The sequence below is a fragment of the Crocodylus siamensis genome, chromosome 2, assembly GCF_052110815.1.
Source record: "Crocodylus siamensis isolate JL-2025a chromosome 2, ASM5211081v1, whole genome shotgun sequence".
NCBI classification, from domain to species: domain Eukaryota; kingdom Metazoa; phylum Chordata; order Crocodylia; family Crocodylidae; genus Crocodylus; species Crocodylus siamensis.
Window position 1 is genome coordinate 279,504,713 of NC_143396.1, and position 7,943 is coordinate 279,512,655.

Here is a 7,943-nt window from a genome sequence, read left to right on the forward strand (position 1 = left end):
TTTCAGTCTGAAAGTTGTTGTGATGCCGTATCTTCGACCCACCCGTTTGTTGTGTGCTTATTGAATCAAAACCTGCCACCTTTCAAACCACATTAGATGCTCCAAGAACCAGATCACATTTCCAGCCACACACTTAACTTGATCTTCAACGCTGCCCTGTTTTAAGAGATCATATAGTTTAAGCATGCACTGTGTGCTGGCTGTGATTTCAAGCTTAATATTACTTAATATTCTTTGCATAGTAATGAACTGTGTTAAACGACAAATTCCACTTTTAAGCACTGGCTCTGGTGGAAGTGACACAGTTGCATTTTGATCCCCACTTTGATTGGCAACTTCCTGTATTGAAGCTTATGGCCTAAGACAATGTTTGAATTTTTTTTTTTTGAAGAGGAAACCAGTCTATCCGCATAGCGTGGAAAGTGTGCGTGCTTGATATCACTTACTGAACAAAGGATGTGTGCGTTGCAGGTAACATGAATTGCATTGGGCATTATTCCATGGAGCACACACATCACAAGCTTTGCACATGCACATTGCATTACCAGACAGAAATGCTGAGATCCTGCTAAATTCTAAGCCATGGTTTACAACAACCTGCGCTGTTTGGGCTACACTTGAAAAAAAATGTACAGACACGAGGTGAACCAGCTTTGTTTGAAAAACAGGCACGTTGTGGTCTTTCCAGCTCCCAGGTACAAATAAGATGTGGAGTACATAGTTATCCTGTGCATCTCTTGCTTTGTCTGCTACAATCAAAATTGATTCATATTCTGCCAGTGCAGAATTTGTAGACTGAACACGCAAAGCAATTACTCCTCGTATATAATCTTGGCAAAGGTTGTTTGCACATGGGAAACTGCCAGTATCTGATACATCCTCACTGTAGTCTCCTCACCTAGTTCCGGGTTATCAATTTTTTCTAAAGGTATGTTGGCAGCAGGGATGCCTCCACCAACTTGAATGTAGCTTCTCTGCTTGTTAAACTGCTTTCAGTGCGTCTATTAAACATAGAGGACACTGTCATTTATTTTTTGTTCTGACCTTCAGCCTCTGCAGAAACTTTTTCGCTTTATATGCAATTCAGCCTCTAAATGATCAATGCCGTTTCTCCTCGATACATCTAGTCCTGTTGCAAGATGAACAAAACAATTTACCACCTCCTGAATGTAAGGTTCCTACAGGGAACTGCATTACACAAGCCTGAGCTGAAACATATTTCCTTTTTTTAAATTTATTTTCACCCATCTTCAGACTATGGCATTGCATTTAACTTCTTAAAAGATGGTGCTGAAACATTTTCATTTTACTGACTGGCGCCTTCACTTAGTCTATGGTACTAGCAGACAATAACTTTCAATCACGTGATCTATGGCTGCCGTGCTTGTCGCATTGTCTTTGTATTGCAGCAAGTATTGGGATGTTCTATGTTAGTATTAGATCCCTCCCACTGGGCAAGAGGTAGGTTGATTTTGTGGGAAATTGTGGCCAATGCAATATTTCCTGGTGATGGTGGACAATGCCATTTTTCATGGTTTCTATGAAGACTGCAAAACCGCAAATTACCTAGACCTCTACCTATAATGCATATCATCATCATGGACACAACTGTGCTGAATAGAGGCTTGGCCCTTGCTAGTAACAACTATATCTGTATCAAGAAGATGAGGTGAGACTAATGAAGAGCGAAAGAGTTGTTTATAATGTGTTACATTAACACAAAAACAACTGGCTGCCCACCTTTTAATACAGGCATTGTTAAGAAAGCTACAGTGCAAGCTGATGATCAGTCCCTAACTGCAACAGTTAGGGCTACTGAGGGCTCATCTACACACAAATAATGGGCTATTTTATTTAGGCCAGCATGAGTACACATGCACAAACTCCATGATGTCCTGCTAACAATGGCCTGGCCACATGTGGGAAGAAGATAGGCTGGACTTACTTACATTGATGTAACAACTTATACTAGTGTAACACTCTTATTTTGAACCCTTGCTCCCATTCAGTAGGGTCACCTCCTTGGACCTTCTTTTTTCACAGGGGCAACCAATTTCATTAAAAGCCCAAACTCTCAGCTGACAAAGATAAACCAGGCCAAAATCTGTATACAGAATAGGAGCAAGTCTGAAAGCATGTGGCACAACAATAAGGCAGATCTCATGAAAAAATGTGTAAGACCTTGGCTAAAGACAGAAGTTACACATAAACTGGTTTAAGTGATCAGAAACTGCTTTAAACCTGTAACAGAACAGAAGCTCAGTGCACATAAACCAGTTTCAAAATGGGTGAAACTGGTTTAAGATAATCCTGGTTGAATGTAGCATCAGACTTAACTGATTTGGGTCAAACTAGTTTATGAAACTTCTCTCTCAGACCCCTTCCTGGTTCAAGTTAAATTGCAGTCCCCCAGCATCCCAGCATGTTTTCCAGCTCTGTGCTGTGCTGTGCTGTCTGCTCTAGAGAGCAGGGCTGGCTGACAAGGGGGGAGGGGCAAGCCCAGCTGGGGATGCAGCCCAGTCTATGGGGGAGACTGCACCCCCCCCATGGCAAATCCTGGCTGGGATCTGGGGTCAGGGAGGGGAGGTTAAACACCCCTTGCCCCACTCAAATTTACTGCTGGCTGCAACTGTAGGCTACAAATCCCAGAGGCACCTGGAAGCAGAAAGAGAAGCAACGCTGCAGAGTCCTGCTGCTGTAATTCTGGACTGCAAATCCCAGAGACCTCCAGGGCAGCAGGAAGAGGAAGTGAACACACAGCCAGAGGACTGTGCTCTAGTGCCTCCTGGCTTGAGCCACTGCAAGCATGTCACTCCATTTCCTGAATCAAAGGTAAATGCCTGTTCACTTCTGTTTCAATTTAATCTGTGTATTTTAGAGTAAAGTGCAAAGACTGAATCGATTCAGCCTTGGGCTTTTTGACTGAACACAAGAGCTAGGTACAGACAATCAGCTCTCTTTGCAAGAGTAGCTTAAGACAACAGTCCTCCTAGGGGTCAGGAGGAAGAACTGCAACAGGAAGAGGTCAAACACTTCTTAAGACAAGACAAAGGACCAGCAGTTTTGCTATTGCAGCAAAGATCTCACTACTTAGCCAAAGGCTGGGGAGCAAACACTTATGTGGAGGAGCTAGAGCTGCCCACATATTAGTGAGTGTTGGCTGACAGTGGGCAAAGGACTATTGGGTCTTTCTACTTAAGGCCTGCAGGAGGCTCAATTGAAATGCCTTGAGATATTTTTAATTGATAGTAAGTGTTAGTCTTCTTGCTAGGAAAGCAGGATTCTTTGTTGTTAGTATACCTTCCATCTGGTAGGTCAGATGGAGTGGAAATAGTCTGCAAAGGAATAAAAAGGAGACCTTGCTTTTACCTCCTTCCAAGGACAAGGAGTTAGTCATAATGCATTTGAGAGAAAGGTTTGAGCTGTAAAAGCTGAAGGCAGCTATTGGCTTGACCTTGGAATGAAAAAACAATGGTCATTTTGAGTGTAGGTCGTAGGTTGAGGCAGATTTAAAGGACACCAGGGAATTGGAAGGCATTTCTAATCTGAAAAACTTCCTTCACTTACCTCAAACTATTTAGTAATGAGGATCCTGGGGAAGTCTTGTTTTGATGGTCATTGCCCTGCTGCAGCAGGGGTTCTGCTTTTTTCTGCATTACTTTTTCACGCCTGTTGGAGATGCTGAGATGGACCATTGCATATGATTTATCATGAACACCTGCTGACTGTGCAAGGGCGACACAAGGGAGTGATGTGGCAACTAGAATGTGGCTGGAGCAAAGCCTTTTCCAACAGCGGTGACTGATTGCCTGCAACAGTGCTGTATGGCTACATGATCATGTACTGCCAGGCTGTGGGCTGCAATGGATTTTTCACTGTAGTCGCCATTGCCCCCTGTAGCTAACCCCTGGCCATCTAACCTGTGATGTCAGAGTGAAACTCATGGCAGCGCACAAAGAATCGTCTTCCTCTCACCAGACCAGGCAGGAAGGCCGAGTTGGTAGTGGAGCATGAAGAAGATGCCAGTACTATCAGGGCAGATTGTGTGGTACTGAGGTTTCTCTCATCCAATCAAAGCCCAACGGCTGTTGTAGGAACAGGCGGCGACTCCCCAAGGTCAAACATAGTGCTTATATTCCAAACAATCTTCAGGAAAGCAGCGTCCAGCTCTTTTGTGAATCCCCATCTTCCATCTAACCAGCCCCTTTGTTTGCATGGTAACTATGGCCACCTATGCATGTACTCCGCAGGGGGGCAGGGATTTTAATTAGTGTGGCTCTAATTAAAATACCCATAGCATCTCATGTATTCAGCGACTGCATGTTTCAAAATGGCAGTGGGGGTGCTTCAACTAAAGCTCATTTGACAAACTTTAGTTAAAGCACCCCATCGCCATTTTGAATCACAGGGATGCTGAATACACGAGACACTGCAGCATGCTAGATTTGATTAATCAAGTCCAGCAGACCTGCTTAATTGAGCCTGCGCTGGTGAGAACATGTTGGAGCACATGCAGAAATGCCCTAAGTGCTTTGCTGGAGGTTCAAGTCTGAAGCTTGTAGCATTTACAGCATCAGGTTCCACCATATGTCTCGATAATTTGCAGTCAGGGCCAGGGCCTCTTTACAAATGGTATCTGATATACAGCAAATAGGTTCAAGGACACAATGACTACAGAGTACTGTCAACACTTGAGTGCAGACACTTCCATCTTGCTTTTAGCTTCCCACACTTTCTACAACATGCTTTGCACATCTATATTTGAGCAGCTCTCTACCATGGCCTGTAAAGTTGCTGTGTGGCTTCACACCCCAGAGAAGCACTGAATATACAAACCCCAGAGGAGCACTGAATATATAGAGCCTCTATCCTGGTGGCAAGGGGCTTAATACCCTTTGCCCAGGATTAAGGATAATGGGGAGAGCAGCAGTCCCAACTACCATGCCTTTGTGGTGAGGTGTGCACAACTTGGCTAACAGGATGCAACCTGTTGGTTGACTTGGGGGGGATCAGAGCATTCAGTCCCCTCAGCTAAGCCGTAAGATCCAGAAGACAATTCATTATAGAGGGTTTTGAGCCAAGGTACATAGGAGTGAAGCAGAAGATCCAGTCTGCCTCTTTTAAAAAGAAGCTTCAGGAAAACTACAATTTCAAAGCTAGCTATTTTCACGTTGAGGAATTTCCAAAGCCTTGGAACAAACACCATGGATTTTGAGTCTTCTGTAGGGGCAAACTGCATTTTAACTTGAACGGTAGAGAGTATCAGGGGAGAATCTCTACCCTAACCTGATGCAGTTTCTATAGAATAGTAGGGCTAGAGGTAAAAGCCACGTGTTAGGCATTGGTACAGGGAATAGAGATAAGAAACCCTCAGACAGCCTTTTTCATGAATACTTGCCATTGGTTTCCTTTAGCCATCTGCTTTCTGCTCCCCTTCCCTGACATCAGGTCATTAACACCAGCAAAACTGGCACCCAAAGCACAATTTTTTCCCAGGAGAAGTGATGCTTTGCAAACATCCTGTGAAATATAAGCATTTCATGGCTATCTGAAGTTTCAGATAGCAACAAAGATTACAACCTGAAGTTCTGTCTATAGAAATAAAATTAATGCCATAGCCTCTTGGAACTTACATACGACTGGGAAAAAAGTGGAAACACAATGAAGCTGGTTACGTCCATCATCAGTTGAACAGGTCAAAGTGGAATTAGCTGTGGAGAGAAATCACAACATTTTGAAATTTGAGTTCCAAAATTTTTCCCCAACAAAAGTTGTTTAAAAAAAAAGATTCAAGGCAATTAAAATATTTCACTAACATTGCTGGAACATTATACTCAAAACTGCAGGGTGCACAGGAATACTGTTTCGCAGGAGACCGACAACTGGCTCAGCTGCAAATAGGAATAAAACCCAAAGACTTCAAAGTTCCCTTTTGAAAAAAAAGAACTGGGGGGACGAACAATTTCATCTCATTAACACTGAACGCATCAGTTTTAGACAGCGGCTGATGAAAATGCAATATTCTTAATAATGTCATTTATGGATCTTTGATTTTAACACTAAAATTCTGTATTCTAATTAGATCTCGTCAAACTCTTACGGCAACATAGCAGACGCGGTGACGTCAAAACGATTGGCTGCCATTTCACTGAACTATCTACACAAGGTATGACATTAGAGGAGATACGGCCTGCAGAGATGTTTCACCTGGCCCATGCGACTCTTGGAGTCTGGGGTCAGGGACAGGGCGAGCGATGCTGGTTAACCTCCAGAGCTCCTTGATGCCTCTCACCCCACGACCGGAAGCAGATCTGGATCTGGCCCGCAAGCAGCCTCATGGTCTGGATTCAGCGTAGGGAACCCAAGGAGTTTGATGCTCCTGGGCCAGAGAATCAAGGAGTCGAGCCCAATGCATTTGACGTTCTTTCTGACCCTAATGTCCACAAATAAGCAACAATTCTAGTACTGTCTTTGGTTCAAGAAACTATTTATTACATGACACTTAAGTGTTTCTGTGCATACAATATTTTCTGATAAACGTCTTAGGGAGGAAACATGCCATCAAACATGATCAAGCCTCAACTCTGAGCCATGCTAAAATGCCCATCTATCAGCAACAGTACATTTTCACTGCTTTTAAAGTTGTTATTAATATTTGAGGCCCCAGATTCCACACTCCACAGTTTATTGATACAAGTAGAAAATCTGATTTCCCAGTTTCTCTAAAAGTCAACATCAGCCTCAGAGTACTGAGCAGAAGCTGTGTAATACAATCTTTGCTGGCACAAAAAGCCATTATTCCTTTAAAATATTATAACTCCCCCTCCCCCCCAACACCCCCCACACACACACACACACACACACACACACACACACACACATATCCCTTCCCTAAATAATTTTTTGTGATATCCCACAAGTAACCCTGTGCTAACTTACTGTCCCCACATGCTTCCTCTGGTGGGATTTTGGGTGGAATCCCCCAGCAAAATATAGGCCATAGAAAGTTACCTTTCAATCAGTACCACACTGATTTCATAGCATGGAGCCCAACTCAGCCTGTATTTGAAGTTTTATGCACAAAAAAAAAAAAAAATCAACAGTATCTCAAACATAAAAAGTGGCATTTAAAGTGATGTCGTACATCACCATAGTTTTCAGTTGGCATTTAAAACAGCGTTGTCCTGTTTTTCCAGGTTTTTGAGATCACTGGGGTATAAGCTTCACCTGTTGACCTCTGAGATATCCAAAACTAAAAGCAGGCTGTAGTAACTATGAGGTATCTGTTGGCAAGCACTGACCTTTTTTATTAGTGGGTACTAAGTATTTCCTGGAACATTTTTATTTCAGTAAGCACAGCAGAGGCAATATGGCTAAAAATGAGGTAGATTTAACCCATTTACTGAGTCCCTGGCTGCACTCAAAGCCTGGTGTGTTAATGTTGGTGGCGAGTCATGTTCATATAATCATGTCTAGTTAGTGCTGGTGATTCACAAGAGGAGATTCACACTGTGGCCTTGATTCCTTAGACTTGCCCCAACACCAAGTGGACAAAAGCTATTGATTTCAAAAGAGCAGAGAGCCTGACCCTTAGCGTACGCAGACATCGCAACAGTGGCGGGCACCCCACGATATCCCCCTCCCTTGTCCATCTACTCTCACCAAACCGGGAAATACACTGCAGAAGCCACTCTGGGGATGCCCCCACAATCACTCTTGAGATTCAAGTCTTTGGCTGACCTGCATACAGCTGCTGGGGATGGCCTTGACACAACATCACAGCACATTTCTGGATTTTGCGTGAATAGGCAGTGTACGCTCACGAACTGCCCTGCCAAGGTAGACATACCATGTAGATCAAGAAATATCTGCAGTGACACTGGCAGCGAAGACTTTCTTTTAACCTATAATTAGCACACTTAGCATAGAGAACAGCACTGGTC